This window comes from Struthio camelus, chromosome 2 (assembly GCF_040807025.1).
Source record: "Struthio camelus isolate bStrCam1 chromosome 2, bStrCam1.hap1, whole genome shotgun sequence".
Taxonomy (NCBI): domain Eukaryota; kingdom Metazoa; phylum Chordata; class Aves; order Struthioniformes; family Struthionidae; genus Struthio; species Struthio camelus.
The window spans coordinates 98,408,283-98,424,247 of record NC_090943.1 but is presented as its reverse complement, the minus strand read 5'-3'; the positions used below and the strand labels follow the sequence as shown (position 1 = coordinate 98,424,247).

Genomic DNA, 15,965 nt, shown 5'->3' with positions numbered 1-15,965 from the left:
CTTTTAAATTGCATTAAAACTACAGTATTGCAGTGAGTTCTCGTTTCCTGTTAGGAGAGGAAGTATGATGTTTTATTTTGATTGACAAAGCTGTTTCCCATCCTGCACAAGCGTATTTCATGGAGAGAACTCCTCTCAGAGACAGACTTGCCCCCCAATCCCTTTCAGTTCTGAAAAATTTTCCCTTTAAATTATTTGTAATGAAATCACTGATCCTCAAAATTTAAAACAGAGGAGAGAAGATGTAAAATACTCTCATGTATGCCTTTGCATTAATTTATGTGCTATCACATTGAATAAAAAGAAATAGCAAGTTAAGCATGTTCAAGAAGCCACATGATGAGTATAATTGATGCATTCAGCCTATAGAACATACATATAATAGTCCATTGTAGTTACAGGATTGGCCAGCCAATATTTTTGCCTTGGAGAATCATGACTTAAGCAGATGACTGCTGACCCTTTTTTTTTTTAGAGCTTCCAGAAGTTTGCCAGAAAGTACTCTTTTGTGCCAGTCAGCCTTTAACATCTTCCTCTGAGGTGCCTCAGTTTTGTATTTACCTTACTTCTGAAGATTAATCTGCTTTTTATTCCTAGGATCTTTATGAGAAATAAATTGGAGCCTTTTCACAAACACAGTTGTGAAAACTCCTTCCTTACTAGTTAAAAGCTTGTCACAACGTGGCAGCAATGTATGTGTCATAAGATGGTGTATTTAAAAAGAAATTAATAATAAAAAGGCAAGAGATAGGCAAGAGAAAGGCAAGAAAGCAATATGCTGTGTCATTCTATATGGAAACTTGCTTACCTGTGGAATCCTTGGAAGCGTAAAAGATTTGTTTCAGAGCAGCAGATGTGAGAGCAAAGAAACTTACTTTCACAACGACAAAGATCTACTTTAACGTAACTCTGCAGTTACCATTGGTCCACATCCTCAGAGGTTGTTGATGGGCAGAAGAAAGATTCACAACCTGAATGGCAAACTTCATTAAACTATCTGTTTGAAAGACGTGCTGGCTCAGGACAGGAAGAGCAGTGGTTGAGATCTTGAAGATTTAAATAGTGCAGAAAACTAGGTGCTACTTTTCAGCATTTTTTGAAAAAAAGCAAAGGGAATATCACTGAAAAGAATGTTTGAGCAGGAATGCCAAAGAGCTGGAGAAAAAGGAAATCCAGTGCATGAAGTACTTGTGAGACTGGGGAGTGAAACTGTGGAGGAAAGAAGATGTATCAAATTAGAGCAGCTATAAAAAGACCAGTTCTTTTTTTGTGCGTCATTCCTCTCCCAGTACAGGCATTGCAGGGTTTGGTGTTCACCCTGATACAAGGTGCCCCGAAGGGAGTTTGCAAAGACTGGAGCTACTTCATCTCCCCCCTTCTTCCTCTGCAGCTCCTCCCCTGTGTTTCTCCTCCCTGCTCTGGCCCATGTGCCATGCTGTTATGTCCTCCCACTTCCGGCACAGCTCACTTACTCAACCATCCCATTCCAAGAGATGCTTGCACCCTCCAATCTGACATAAAACTCTCCAAGAGTCTGCAGCACTTGCAAGTCAGAGCAGCTCTTGGAAGGGCCCACGTATATTAGTGCCAGTGTAAAGTAACCAGCTGGAGCGTGTGCCTAGGAAGCTGAGGGCAAAGGCGAAGTGGAGGAGGAAGCGGGACCTACCCCTGTCGACAGTGGGGAGCCGCTAGATCAGCTTGCTCTTCCTTGCAAGCTCATACGCCACAGACATGCTCCACTGGGGAGAGTACGCTCTGACACACTCGCAGTTCCCCTGGAAGCAAGCATTGAGTGCTTGTCTGTATCCAGATCTTCCCCATGAGACGTACTGGTGTACTACAGGGACAAGCAAGGTAAAACCAGGTTTTCATCCGAGTCAGTTTGTTCTTTTAGGGCTGCAGATACTGCAGATTCAGTGTAGCTGAATGAAGGGTTCTTCTCATCAATTCCTCTCCTGCAAGGAATCGTGCAGGTGGACTTCTGGAATGGATTATAAAGAAATCCTATATCCTCCTATAAAACTGAATTTTAAAAGCCTAAAAGCAAGTTGAGTGATACGGGATTGTCAGAGATTTGAAAATGAATATGATTTGGAACCCCTCCCCACCAGTAATTATGAGGGAAAATCCCTCTAAAAAATAGCTCCACCTGAATTCAAGGTTCCAATAGACTTCTCATTTGTTTTCTTTCTGATAAGACCTTTCTTTGCTTAGTGCACAAGACTATACTCACATTATTAAAAACAAAAAAATCGTGACTGCCCTTTCTTTGAAAGAAAAGACAAACCTTGGCAAATAATTGTTATTTCTAGTTATTACTCTTAACATATGTATGACTAATTATTTGTAGAAACTTTTAATAAAAATGAGAATGATTTTCTTGACCCAATAAGTTACAGCATAAACCAATAAAAGAACAAAGAAGGGGGACACAGGATGAAGAAGAAGAGGACACAGAAAAGGGCTTTATTTAAACAGTCACATGAACAACGAATAGATGTATCCGGACGAAAGAGATAAAGTATTCCAGATTAATAACTGTGATTTTTTGCTGGCTTATTGCTTTCGGAAGGCTTTACACTCTGTTGACTGAGATCTGTATTAAAGAGGAAATAGTTGCACTCCACATTTTAGTCATCCCAGTAACAATGGCAGTGTCTTAGTTTAAAACTTATGTTCTTCAGGGAAAGCAATTCTCTCTCTAGTATTTCCAAGGGAAAAATTAATCGGCTTCAGTTCTTTGTGTTGACTCTGTACTTGCTCCTCCATTCTTTGCTCTTCACTGCTTGACGTTCTTTGAGTTAGTCATGAAAAGCAACAAAATGGTGCTTTAAGTTCATAAATCTTGGTCCTCCTATTTCCTGTGAACAGGTCCAGCTGAGAAAGTGAAGAAGGAACCTGTCAGGATGCCATTACAAGCACTGTATATCAGAAACCCATTGGATGGTAAGCCTAGCTCAAACACTAACTTTGTTTTTGCAAAGCAGGAAACGTTGCTTAAATTCATTTAGTAAATATTTCTTTGTGTATCATGGGGAGCTTTCATGTAAGCTCAGATTAGCTGGAAATCGGGACAAGGAATGAACTTTGCTCCCTCATCACTGTAAAAGCATTTGTCTGAGGTATTTTTCAAGGAAGCCCTTCAGCTTTGGGCCAAGCAGAAATGCATTGTAATTGATTTTAATACTGCATTCTTCAGAGATTAGAGAGAAAAGCTTTTAGGCTGATATTTAAAAATAAGGAAATGGTTTAGAAGGAGAGAGAGAGGGGGAAGGATTCAGAAGACGAAAGAACCAGCACAGTGGTAAGTTTCATTACAAATATGGGAAAGAAGAAGGCTAAAGATGAGAATAGTGTTTAATCAAAGGGATGAAATCAGAATCCAAGTATTGATTGAAAAAAACAGAAAGGTAACTGTAAATGAATTTGAAATTGACGTAAAATGAGTTGATTCTCCTCATTTTCTCGCATGATGCTAGTGCTAGTCCAGGAAATGCCATTGCGTAGACCATCAATGGAACGACAAGAATCCAGGGAGTCACAGAGACTCCTTAGAGCTGCTCTCTCTGAGGGATGAGGGCTGAGGGTGCTTGAGGAGGGTAGGGGTAGTCCTAGCATTAAGTGGTTGTGTGTATGCAAGGGGATGCAAATGCTAGCATTCACCCATGGCATTTTCCAGGGCCCTCCATCACAGCACTTTTTCAGAATATTTTGTAAGTATTCAGAAAAAGCTTTCCCAGCAATAGCGTGACATGGGATTGTGTAATCCCGCCTCTCCCCTTCTGCCTTATACCTGGAGGCTCTGCCTTATCCATGGAGGACTTGGACCCCAGTGGGTAAATAACTCTGCCGTGGAAGCAGATTGCTTCAGCCAACAAGACTGGCAGCCTAGTACTTTTATGAACACTGAGCTCAGCTTGCATATTAAAAGGAATAAATGCACTAGCTGATAAATGTGTTGGGTCTTTTTCAAGGTCCACTAGCATGTTGCTGCGCACACTAGCATGGAAGCAATTTACAGGCTGGAGAGCTGGTAAGCACTCCCTCAAGGAATCATGCCACAAGATCTTTTTTTTTCCTTCCCCTTCAGAATAATTCTTTATTCAGCCTCTTTTGCTTCAGTTCCACTATTTGAGCTTAAAATGTGGCCTTCTGACACTGAGAATCTGGGTGAATAGAGCCATATTAGTTGTAAAATCCCTAGCCAATCCTACTTTTTGGCATGAAGGTGATTGTTACGGCATTGTTTTTATTATTCATCAAAAGGAAAGTTTTCAAAGTAAATACAGCAAATACCACATAACATAAGCTCTTCCCAACCACTGCTTCCTCTCCCTTTTTTCCCCCTACCTCCTATTTTTATAAGTAATCGAGTTTTTAGTCCAGAGTCAATTTCAGGTCATCTTTCATTTGGTCAAAATATATCCTTATTGGCAAGCTATTTTCCCATTATTCAGGAACACACATATTGTTTTACTTACAGCTGTGTGCTGTATTTTATGTTCTCATATAAATGTTATGCCTGGATTATCATAACTAGAGCAAACTGGTTTTAGGGTTTGTTGTTGTTGTTATTTTTAGGTTTTTTTCCCCCTAAGCAGGCCAGAAATGTTGTTATATCTATCTTTTGGTTTATCTTTTGTAGCTGTTAGTGATTCAACATTCCACATTTCTCTGCAGTAATGTAGATTTCCCCTCTGCAGTGCGAGTTTCCCGGTTTAGGAAATGATGATAGCTGAGGTTTTGGAAAGATTAATGGGTAAGCAGAGTTGCTTCCATACCACAAGGGGCAGTAGAGAAGACGATGCAGGAACAGATTCCAGAAATTCATTACCTGCTGTGTAAAAAAAGTATTTTTCTTACCTGTTTTAAATTGACCTGTTGCCAGTTTCAAGGAGTTCCCCTGTTTCTAGCGTTGCAGGACATTCACTTAGCCACTACTTCCGTGGTTTTGTGAACTGATCAAACAGAAGTGACTACTTACATACTGAGGGCCTAGTGAGGGAAAACACTTAAGTTCGATTGGCTTCAGCATGTTCTTAAATATTTGTAGAAGTGATTAACTGACTTGAGGTCTTAATGTGAAAGATTGCATTTGTAGCAATAAATACATATAGTTATTATTAATCTTATGACTGTATTTCATGCGTATGCATGCTAATGCATGATATACTGCAGAGACATGCAACATGCAGAAGAGACGGATTTTTCTTCTGTATGGATGACTGAAGACAAAACAGAATTTTCTCCTTATATTTTAGGGTATCTGTGACTGACCACTGGAGGAAATAATGTCATTGAACTCACTGCAGCTTTTTTTTTTCTTTCTTCTTTTTGCATGGTCTTCTTATGCAGGAAGGCACAGTTTGCCACCCCCTCTATATTGTAAGTACGACCACAGGCACATCCTAAGCTGCTCAGAATGTAAGATATTCCCTATCTATGCTTGTTAATTTCTGAATGACTTGAAGGCACTCAGAGTGTTAAGGGAAGTCTCCTCCTGGAGCTTTTTAAAAGAAACTGTACTGGGTATTCTGAAGTTGAGATGCTGATGGTTTGTTTGGGCTTGTTTCTTTTATAACTAAGCATGGACAAAATGTTAATACTTGCATTGCAACTGGGAGTCTCACAGGAGGTGTGATGTTTAACCAGCACCCTAGGTTCAAGAGCAGAGCTAATACATGAACAATGGGGTCATGTTAGGTGAATTGTTCAAAAAATGCTGGTCTCTCATTATTTTAACCTTCACAGAAGAAATCCCCTATGGGATAAATTTTTTATCTTTAAAACAAACAAATGAAAATCCTTTTATCATTATTGGTGGGAAAAGTATGTCTTACACTTTGCAAGGCTCACAAGAAGCAATAAGCACTTCTGCTTGCAAGTAATATTCTGGTTCTTTTGATATTTTCAGAAGTAAAGAGAGAGACTGCGGTTGAATGGATCCTCCAGCAGCTTTCTGGCTTGAACTTCAGGATGAACATCCAGCAAAATGCCAGAGTGACCAAAGATGACTGGGGCATGTTTGTAAGACCTTTGTCTTCCCCAGACTAATTTTGCTATGTCCTGGTCTGAAACAGTTCACAAGTTGTTTTTGAGACAGTAGGGGATCACTGAGAAAAGAGATTTGGTCTTGTCCATCTTGCCCTACTCACCTTCTGCATAGCCCCGGGAATGCTAGCCTCCACGCCAGTCACAGCCAGTGATGGGGGCTGTATTTAAGGGATGTTGATATCTGAACAAACAAACCAAGAGTGTGGTCTTGATTGCTCATGTCTTTACTATTTGGCTTCCGCTTGTGTGTTTGTACAGATGTAATGGTTGATATTCCCCTTCTTTTAAATAATCATGACCATACTGCTAGGCAGGAGGACAGACTAATTTACAGGGAGTTTGTTCAAAGATCCCCCACCCTGTTCCTGTGGCTTAGCTTCTGTTCAAACCTTGCCTTGCAACCCGTTGTTTTGGGTGGTAACTTCTGTTTCCAGCTATCCCGCTTCAAAAGGAGGTTGGATCATTCACTCCGTTCAGCCTAAAAGAAGTGTCATTAGAGCAGCTATCAGATTTAATCACATCTTGTCTACAGATTGAAAGAACACTTAATGGCACACAATAAATGCCTTCAAGGATAACAACAATGCAGGGAGCCTGACCACAGTCTCGGTGGATCCTTTGTATGTAAGGATATGTGTCCTGGATGCCTCTTCTTTCCAGTTGAACTGGAACAACAGGCCAGGGTATATGAAGCTCCTAGTCAAAGGAGCTGGAAGGATAGTTTTGCACTCTTTTCTCACCCTGTTATGAACCTAGTTGTAGCCAGTTGTAGTCATGGTTCAGTCCTTAGTAGACGTGACTAAATGAGCTACGGGATAGCAAGTTGCTTTTCAGTCAGATACTGTGAATTCCTCTATGACTCCATCCTTTATGACCTGGGAAACTCTCTTAATCTATTTCAAGCTCTTTCCATTTAACATGTGTCTGACACGTTTGGGACTGGAGTTGGGAGAGTTTAAATCCTTTGCTGTTATTTGGCTAGCAGGATTTGAGGAGCGTTCTGTTCAAAGCATAGAGCTTCCCCATCACACTACTTGCAGTCATATCCAAATAGCAAGGGAAAAAAAGGCTAATTGTACGCTCTCCAATTTTTTCTATTAGGAAGATCAAAGGAATTGTTGCCTTTACTGGCAAATCTCAAGGATGAATTGTGGCAGCCAGACCAGTACTGGTCTGTGTTGAACTGTAGTCACTCAGAATAAATCAGCACTAATTGCAGTCTAGGGCCATGATTCAAGAGGGATTGCTTAAGCACCAAACAGCAACCCTGATTCTCTGTCTATTAAAGTCAATGGCAAAACTTCCAGTGACCTCGGAAGGTGCAGGGTCAGAGCTGAAGCTATTCTGTTGTCTCCTTTACAGTCAACTATCTTGTTACCTTTTAGGGGACTGGACTGCCTCTCACGAAGAAAGGCTGAGGGAGCTGGGACTGTTTAGCCTGGAGAAGAGAAGATTGAGAGAGGATCTCATCAATGCATACAAATATCTAAAGGGAGGGTGTCAAGAGGATGGTGCCAGACTCTTCTCGGTGGTGCCCAGCGATAGGACGAGAGGCAATGGGCACAAACTGAAACACAGGAAGTTCCATCTGAACATAAGGAAAAACTTCCTTACTATGAGGGTGACTGAGCACTGGCACAGGTTGGCCAGCGAGGTTGTGGAGTCTCCTTCGCTGGAGATATTCAAAACCTGCCTGGACGTGATCCTGTGCGATGTGCTCTAGATAACCCTGCTTGAGCAGGGGGGGTTGGACTAGATGATCTCCTGAGGTCCCTTTCAACCTTGGCTCCTATGTGATTCTGTGATTGTTTTTGTAGGAGGGGCAGGTGGTGGAGAGAGAAGAAAAGAGGACAAATAAAGCAGTGTTGTAAGTTCTGTGATTCCACATTTGGTGGTGCATAAGCACCTCTGTATGCTAGGATCCAGAGGGAAGGCGATACCTCGGCTTTCTGGCCTCTGCAGGAAAGGCTGGTCCTTTTGCAGTATTCCCTGGCAGTATGGAGCTGAACCTTTTCTTGTTCTCATTTCTTCTGTCTGTGGGTGCATAAAGTGTGATTTTTGACAAGTTAATGCCAACTGACCCTTTCCCTGGGTTGCTGGGACAGGGGGTATCAAGGCAACTTCACCCTTTGGTTCAGCTATGACTCAGATTAGACTCCTTTCTCAGCTTCGTCCCCAGGCTGTGACAGGGGGGTCTGTCACCCACCATGACTGCGTCCCTAAGGGAACCCCATCATCCCATGGCTTTCTATGGCACCAGCCAGGCTAACTGTTTTCCCCAAGGCCAAGCAAATTGTTTTAGTGTTGCTCTCACCCTGAGAAGATCCAAGATATTTTGGATTTTTACATAGTGTCAGCTGTATGCCATTGTGAGGGGCGACTTGGCCTGAGACTTGAAGCCAAGGCTGCTGGATGGTTAATCAAACCCAGTTTAATACATTTGCACATCAGAGCCTTTTCGTCTGCCTTTGCCCTGCAGAGGAAAATGGCAGATGGTTCCTGGCTGGCTTCCTGTCTCTTCTTCTGTGCCTCCCTCCAGAGATGGTGGGTGTTGTCATATAGGTGATCTTGTATTATCATTTACTAATCATGTTGATCACAGAAGTGCAGAAAGATCAGAAAAAAATGGTGCTCACCAAGCAAAAGATTTCTATTATATCAAATTATGTTTTGGGGAAACAGCTTTAAAAGTAATATGGCAATGTGGCTTTAAATACAAAGGAAATACATCTATATTTTCATTTAAGATTTTCCCTACGAAGAACAAGCAGGTAAAGAAATTCAGGTCAGTTGGGAAGCCTGACTAATATGAAGACTCAAGTGACAATTTTGAAAAGTTTCTTTCCTGACAAAAAGGAAATCACTTTCCTCAGAAAAAAATGAGGCAAAAGTTGGGCAAAATGTTGGTGCAAAGCTAGGCACTAATATGGGCTAGCCGCCTTACTGTCGTTTGCCTGTGGGCAAATGCTACGTACCGACAAAGAGCGTGGATGTGATCTGAGCTAAAACAGTTGAGAGCGTGGCCTGAGCGGTGGGATGTTGAGAGGACGTGACAGGACAAGCCGTACTGCTCCTTCCCCTGCTCACACCAATCCCGTCAGGCTCAGCAGAAAAGAAATCCTTTTGCATTAAAATAAATGGCTGAAAGGCTAAGGGGGTAGTGATGCCTGGGGGGACGTGGTGGGACATGCTGGCCTGGCCACCCTGTCTCCTCGTGGGCCTGGCACGAGAACCGAGCCGTGCGTGCTGCATCCCTGGGGGATGCCAGCGCAGGGCAGTGTCTTGCCCTTACGAAGCAACTGCTGGGTGCTGGGCACGGTTCTCTCCGTTTATTAGAGAAATTAAAAACAACCCTCGGTCGGCTGTAGAGCATGATGTTGAGAAGCTGACATCAATCACTCATGCACTTGACCTCTTCAGAGTGTTTTATAAACACTGGCTAACTAATCCTTGCCACCCAGCTGGGGGAGGAAGAGGGCAGGGATTTCCCCTCCTCTCTCCCACCTCCGTTTTGCATGAGGGAATGGGTGATGAGCATCCCTCACCTGCTCTGCCCAGGCTGGGGAGAACCCCTTGCCGCCTTTTTCTGGGCAACAGCAGCTGGAGGCCAGGCTGGCTCCCTCAGGCACATGGGGTGATATGGCCACACAGGTGAGATCCACAGCCCCAGCTCACCAGAGAGATTTATAAGCAGCACGCCCCATCGTCACTCTTTTCGGACGCAATCAGAAATGTCTTGCAGCCAGATGCTCAGCTGGTGTAAATCAGTGGTGCACTGCAGATTTATACCAGCTGGAGGGCTGGCCCCTTTGCCTGAGTGGGAAGGGGATGGGGGAGAGGCAGGGAGGCTGTTCCTGGTAACCTCTCCACTAACCTTCTTTTGGGGTAAATATCTCCGTATGTTAAAAAATGTTAATTAAAACCAACAGCATGGAGGAGCATGCAGGATTTGTGTGTAACAGGACTTACCCCCTGATCCTGCACTGTTGTAGGCCTTCTCCCTTGCTGTAGCCTACTTTTTATTTGGTATTGCTCCTCCCTCCTTCCCCCCTGCCCCCAGCAGATATTTAACCCTGCTCTGGGGCCCTTGGCTGGAGTTTTGCTGTGCATGTAGTATTGCTCTGATGGGTGTAGGGCTGCAGGCACCTTGGGACAGCCCCAGCTGTGTCACTGGGTGAGGGGAAAATAAATTGTATTGCACTGTGCCTTGCAGTCCTCTAAGTAACTGTGCCCATCAGTCCAGAGCCTTGTTGGGAAGGGGTTCTGGAAATGCCATGTCTCCTTTCCCAGCCTTCAGGCAATTGCCCATCTTCTGTATGGCCTGGAGCAACTCTGAACATGGTTATTTCTTGGGACAAAGGAATTATGCTTAAAAAGAGAAAGCAGCATGAGTACCTGTGATGCTCTCTAAGCAATAATAAATAAGCACCAGCTTGCCCTTGAGGTGAGGATAAAAGTTTCAGAAGTGAACGTTCAAAATATCTGTTTGTATAATGGGCCAGAATATCTCTAGGGGAGGCTGTGCATTTGAGCTGTCAGGTTGGTGTTAAGAAGTGACATTTTTCAAGTGATGGATAGGATTTAGTGTCTGATTCTTACACCACCCGTAGTAGCAGTTGCATGCACTATTTTGAAGATGCAGGGATAAATATATTACATATTCTCAAGGCATCATTTCAGAGTCAAAATTTTGGGGGGAAAATCCATATGTGTGGGATGTATTTCCACAGAGTCTGTAGCATTTTGCAAGAGGGTCAGTGCTCTGATGAGTGAATCAGTGATGTGCTATCCTTTACCCCAAAGCCTAAGAATTTATTGCTCTTTTTTTTTTTAAGTTGTCATTATTTGGGTTTGATAGAGCTGTCCTGTGTATTTGTACTAGAAATAAATCCAACAGAATTGCAGCAAATTGCAATGACAGTTTAACAGAGGTACCTGTGTCTAAATATAACTTTATTTCTCAGTGAGAGTTTTGTTCCTGATGTCTTAAAGTTGGTGGCAACATTCCCATTGAGTTCTTGTGGGCCAGAGGTGGGTACAAAATACCATTTCTCCACTTCCCCACCTCATCAAGTGTGTCTAATATTTTTGCAGTAGTAGAAAGGTGGTATAAGCAAGAAAACAGGGATGCGTTGTAAAGCACCAGTGTAGCATTTGGGCTCTACACAAAATGAACGTAGTGTAGTTCCCCCCAAAGGACTGGAAAGGGGAAGCCCTTGGAGGTAGGAGTGGAAAGCAACAAAGAAGTGGAAGATGCATGAGGGGACCATGGCTTTCATGCTGCTCCCCACTGTTTACTCTATCTGTACACATCTCGACCGACCCAGAAGTTCCCAAGGGATGATACTTGTAACTTTTGTATGTTTTCTGATTTCACACCATTTACCTTACTAAGGTATTTGGCATGGATATGTTTATGCAGATTGCTGTTTACTACTCCAGGTCTAGATTGTGCCTCAGGTGACACTTATGGTCAGCAAATTAGCACTGAGGCCGATTTCTTTTTGTTGTGATGGCTCTGCAGCAGATACAGCTTTTGTAAACAGATGTTGCAAGAGAGGTAGATTTTTTGCATCACTCCAGATCTCTTGAGAACTGAAGTGTTCGGTAACTGGTTGAGATAAAAAAGAAATATTGTTAAATGAGAAGTGTCCCCAGACTGTCTCTCTTTAGGAATTCGTTATTTGTAATCTCGGTCCCTCTTCTGGAATTTTGACTTAAAGTACACCACAGTAATCCCTTTTCTTTAAGCTTAGTTGAAATCTACTGCACTATGTGTAACTCAAGAAGCTAATTTGAATAGTGGTCAACTAACTTTCACATTTTTATATTCATAGACAAACATTAGCCAAATTTTCAAAATAGGTGGTTTTTATTTTTAATGTATGTCTTTCAACCCTTCTATAGCTAATGCTTTGTTTTAGAAAACCTTATGAGCCTGATCTGTAGCTCTGACAAAACCTTTAGTATTAGGTGGTTCTTCCAGGAACTCAAAGGCCTGTAGATGTCCATTGGCTGGAGCCTCCCTACCCTACTGTATAAGTAGAATAGCCCCTTTTCTTTTGTCCTACTGAACTAGATCCTGTTATTTAAGGGCTGGCCAATCTCTTCTTTCACCTGCTGGTAGGTGTGTAGTAATATTTATGTTCATTTCTGAATCCTTGTGAAATATATTAAGCTACAAATACTGCAGCCTCTAAAAGGTTCTCTTGAGCTGTTTTCTTCTGGGAAAGGGCAGCAATATTCACAGTGAGTACCTAATGTTTTGGGCCTGTTGTGCACAGCCTTTCTCCTAATGGCTGGTGGAATGGTTGAGAAGCAGGCACAGATTAGTACCCTTGTTTAGTCAAAGGCACCTGGAAGTCCATTTCATTCCACACTTTCTAATTTTGGCATGAGCACTAATTTTCCCTGCAGTGAACAGGAGGGTTCAGTTGTTGAATAAGTTTTTGGTGTGGTGGTTGACAATGCTGGTAGACTAGCCCTCTGCTTAGAATCAGTGAAATTTGTGGGTATATTATTCCACGCACTAACCTGACCATTTCCACCTGTGTCTTAATGAAAAGCACATGGTGCAGTGTCACTGTAAGGTAGGCTAGGGTCTAACAGTGGGTAAATCAGGGTAAATCATTCCAGTTCTGCCTAGTTGTTTACTGGCCTTGTGTTTCCAGAGGTGAAGGAGTCAAAGTTACCAGTCCAGCTGAAACACAGGCTATTGTTTTTTAGATATAGTAGTTCTGGCAGCCTGGAAAGCACTGATGTTAACAGAGGGGAAGTGTTCACATCACAGTTGCTGTCGGATCCTACAAATCTAAGCACCTAGGAATTAAAAACACACCTACTGATGCCAAAGTCAAACCAGTCATCAGCACTATGTAGCTCTGGCCTGGTGCTAATGGCGTTATCCACAAATGTCGCTATGCTCTCAGCTACCACAGAAGAAATCATGGCCAAACTGCGTGCTCTTTATTATAAGATGTTATGCTTGCAGGAGATATGCTGAGGGATAAACAATCTGCAGCCTGGCTATGGGAAGAACACAACAGCACAACCTTTGTTGGACCTCATCTCATCATTAATGCAGCATCAGTGTGGAAGTACTGATGGTCAGACATATGCAGTGTTTCCATACTGTGTCTCCTGTATGTGAAAGGTCCTGTTTTGGGATCCTACCCACTCCTGATCATGTCAGCAGCCACAATACTGGTACAAGGGATGAAGATGAGCAATTATTTCATGCAGATCAACTTCATCTAACCTATGGCCAAAATCTTCTTGCTGCTTTGTGGCTGGAGGAAAGAGGGCTACAACACTGCTCCGGTGTTTGTCAGCAATAATATTGGTGATCAAGTGGTAATGGACTTAACTCTAGACTTGCATCTTAAGCCAATTTCTGTGCAGATAAAAGCAGTCCTTTCAAGCTGTTCCTTTGAGTTTTAAAAAGCAAAACTGAGAAGGCTTCACTAGGGAACTTGATCTCTTGTAGTGTTTATTCTCACCAACCAAGAGCAGCAATTAATATCTCTTTCAGATGGTGAGAATCTCTTTCAGATGGTGAGAATAAACAGTCTTGTAGACATGCAGAGGATATGGAAATGACATATGAATTTTGATTAACCCACTTTCCTCAGCTTTGCTGCGTAGTGCCAGAATATAGCGATATGAATCCTTCAGTTACTTGCCATAGAATCTTCCTGGACTGCTATCTTTAACTGAAAGTAGGAGTCTCTCACATGTATACGTGAGGTGTGCATGATTCTTGTGAGTTGACCACCGAAAAGGTGCCTGAACTTTTGGTTCTTTTGCTCTGTTGCGAGATACATCTTCTTGTGACGTTCCTCTAACAAACTGAAGATATTCCTGTTCTAAATGCAACCATATGATGAAGAAATCTCTCATGATATCATGTATTTTGATACCTCTGACCATTCCTTTCCTTATGGCCTCAAACAGTGCTTGGTCTTTCCTGGATGCTTCCTGCTTGTTGATATAAACCAGTGTGGCAGAAAATCTGACGTCATCTGCAGCTGCCACACCTTATTTCAAAGGAGAAGGCATTAACCCTTTCTAGCAAAATCTTTCTTGCAGAGGAATGTCTTCTTGTCCAAACAACATCTGCTGCCTAATTATTTATGTCAGTATCCAGTCACCAGGTCCAAGTCTCTGCTGGTGTAAATTGGCACTGCTCCATGGAAGTCAATGAAGTTGTAATTCTCATGATTGGCAGCAGATAATTTTGACCTTTTTTCTTGGACTATGCTTTATTTTATCAACTTCACGTCCTCAGACAGCTGGTATCATGAAAGGGTTCAGCCACAGAAATGGGGTTTCTATAAATATATTTCTCCCATAAGGAGATCGACAGCATTCAAATCACGAAGTGTTTCAGAGCTGTGCGGGGAGTATGTGGGAGGAGGGAGGAACAAGGGGAGTGGAAAGGCAAGGTGACTTATTTCCCCTCTCACCTCCTTCATCTCAAGTCCCGATGTCCGCCGGGATATGTTTTTAGTGTTAATGCAAAGGTGCTCAAAAGAAGTGGTAAATGTGGGCCCCACGTGTGCTAATGTAGCCTAGGCCAGGCAGGGGAACGCACGTAATGTTTCACTTGCTGGACCATCTCTCTGACTGCTTCAGTTTAGGCTCAATCTCTGCGGCTGTGTTCCTGCTCTCTCCCCCATTCGCTGGCCCTGGCTGCTGATTCCTCTCCCTGTAGTGGCATGGACGTAGCTGACCCTTCAATGACGTTCACAGCTCTGAGCCAGGAGAAAACCATGTGTTGTTTTTTGCAAGGACTTACCTGCCTTTTTAGTGCTCTGAGTTGCCTTGCTGCAAGGCTCGAATATTACTGGTGCAAGGGATGTGAGGAGAAGAGCACCTGCAGCAGTGCTGCTTATTGCAAACATGCAGGAGAAGCGTGATGAGACTCTAATGGGGTGGGGAAGGGAACAAAATGAAATAAGACAGTGAAGTGAGATAAGCAGCCATTCAGCAGTGATACATCCTGCCTTTAACCTACTTTAAAGGTTCTGTGAATCAGAGAAAAAATCAGCATCCCTTTCCTTCACCCCTTATGATGCAGATAGATGGCCTCATGGATGACTAGAGGTACCAAAAAAGCCATCATGTGGAAGGTGTAGATATATATAACGTGTCACTGTCATAAAAGACAAGGAGCTTAGCCTTTCTTTTGTTCCACAAAATATGGCCCTTGTGATCTTCGGCACATACCACTGTACTATTGATTTACTGCCTGATCATAATGACGTTTCATAACACAAGTGTTATTAAAGACTTGTTAATCTTGCTTAAGGATCATATTCTTCAAAATGTTTGAGCAAAATGCTTTGCATGTATCTTTAAGTGCATATTTAAATAAATTAAAATGACTTGGTGTATCAAGGTTTTAATTGCCAGACCCTTGTTTTCAGAGGTGACCAGCTCAAAACTAAGGAGGCTGTGTTGTGATGCACAAGTTTTCTCCTTAGCGCAGAGCCTGTGGCTTCTCTCACATTCTTACCAGATTTTTGAAATTTTACTAAAACCCTGCTATACTTCTAATATTTCTGTCTCTCCTCTTTTTTTCTCCTTCTCTGTCTCTCTCAATCCAAAGGCAAAGAGGACAAATACTTTCTGAAGTATGTCTGTCTCAAAGCTAAGTGGATTTTGCTGAAGTCTGTAAGGGAGCTGTTCTATGGTGGATTAACAGCTGTCCTTGCCAATTAGTACAGAAAATATTTTTCTGCATACAGGACATTGACCAGTAAGCACTGTGTGCACTGAGCATGTGGTTTTTGTTATTAAACATCTACACTGGGCCAGGATGTAGAGGTGTCCACCAGGTTAGAGTCCAATTGTTCAAGAGTACTTTGAAAACCTATAGTAGCAAATGTTCCCAGTCCAGAGCATGTATT

At 42.6% G+C, this 15,965-nt stretch overlaps 1 long non-coding RNA gene across 1 annotated transcript in view; it reads left to right on the top strand.

Annotated features, from left to right (window-relative positions):
- LOC104153081 (uncharacterized) overlaps nt 1-15,596 on the top strand; it is a 59,708-nt gene extending 44,112 nt beyond the window's left edge. The window contains exons 9-11 of the long non-coding RNA XR_011139053.1: nt 2,872-2,946; nt 5,356-5,385; nt 5,915-15,596. This is a non-coding gene — a long non-coding RNA (uncharacterized lncRNA). The remainder of the gene's footprint in view (nt 1-2,871; nt 2,947-5,355; nt 5,386-5,914) is intronic.
- The last annotated feature ends 369 nt before the right edge of the window (nt 15,597-15,965 follow it).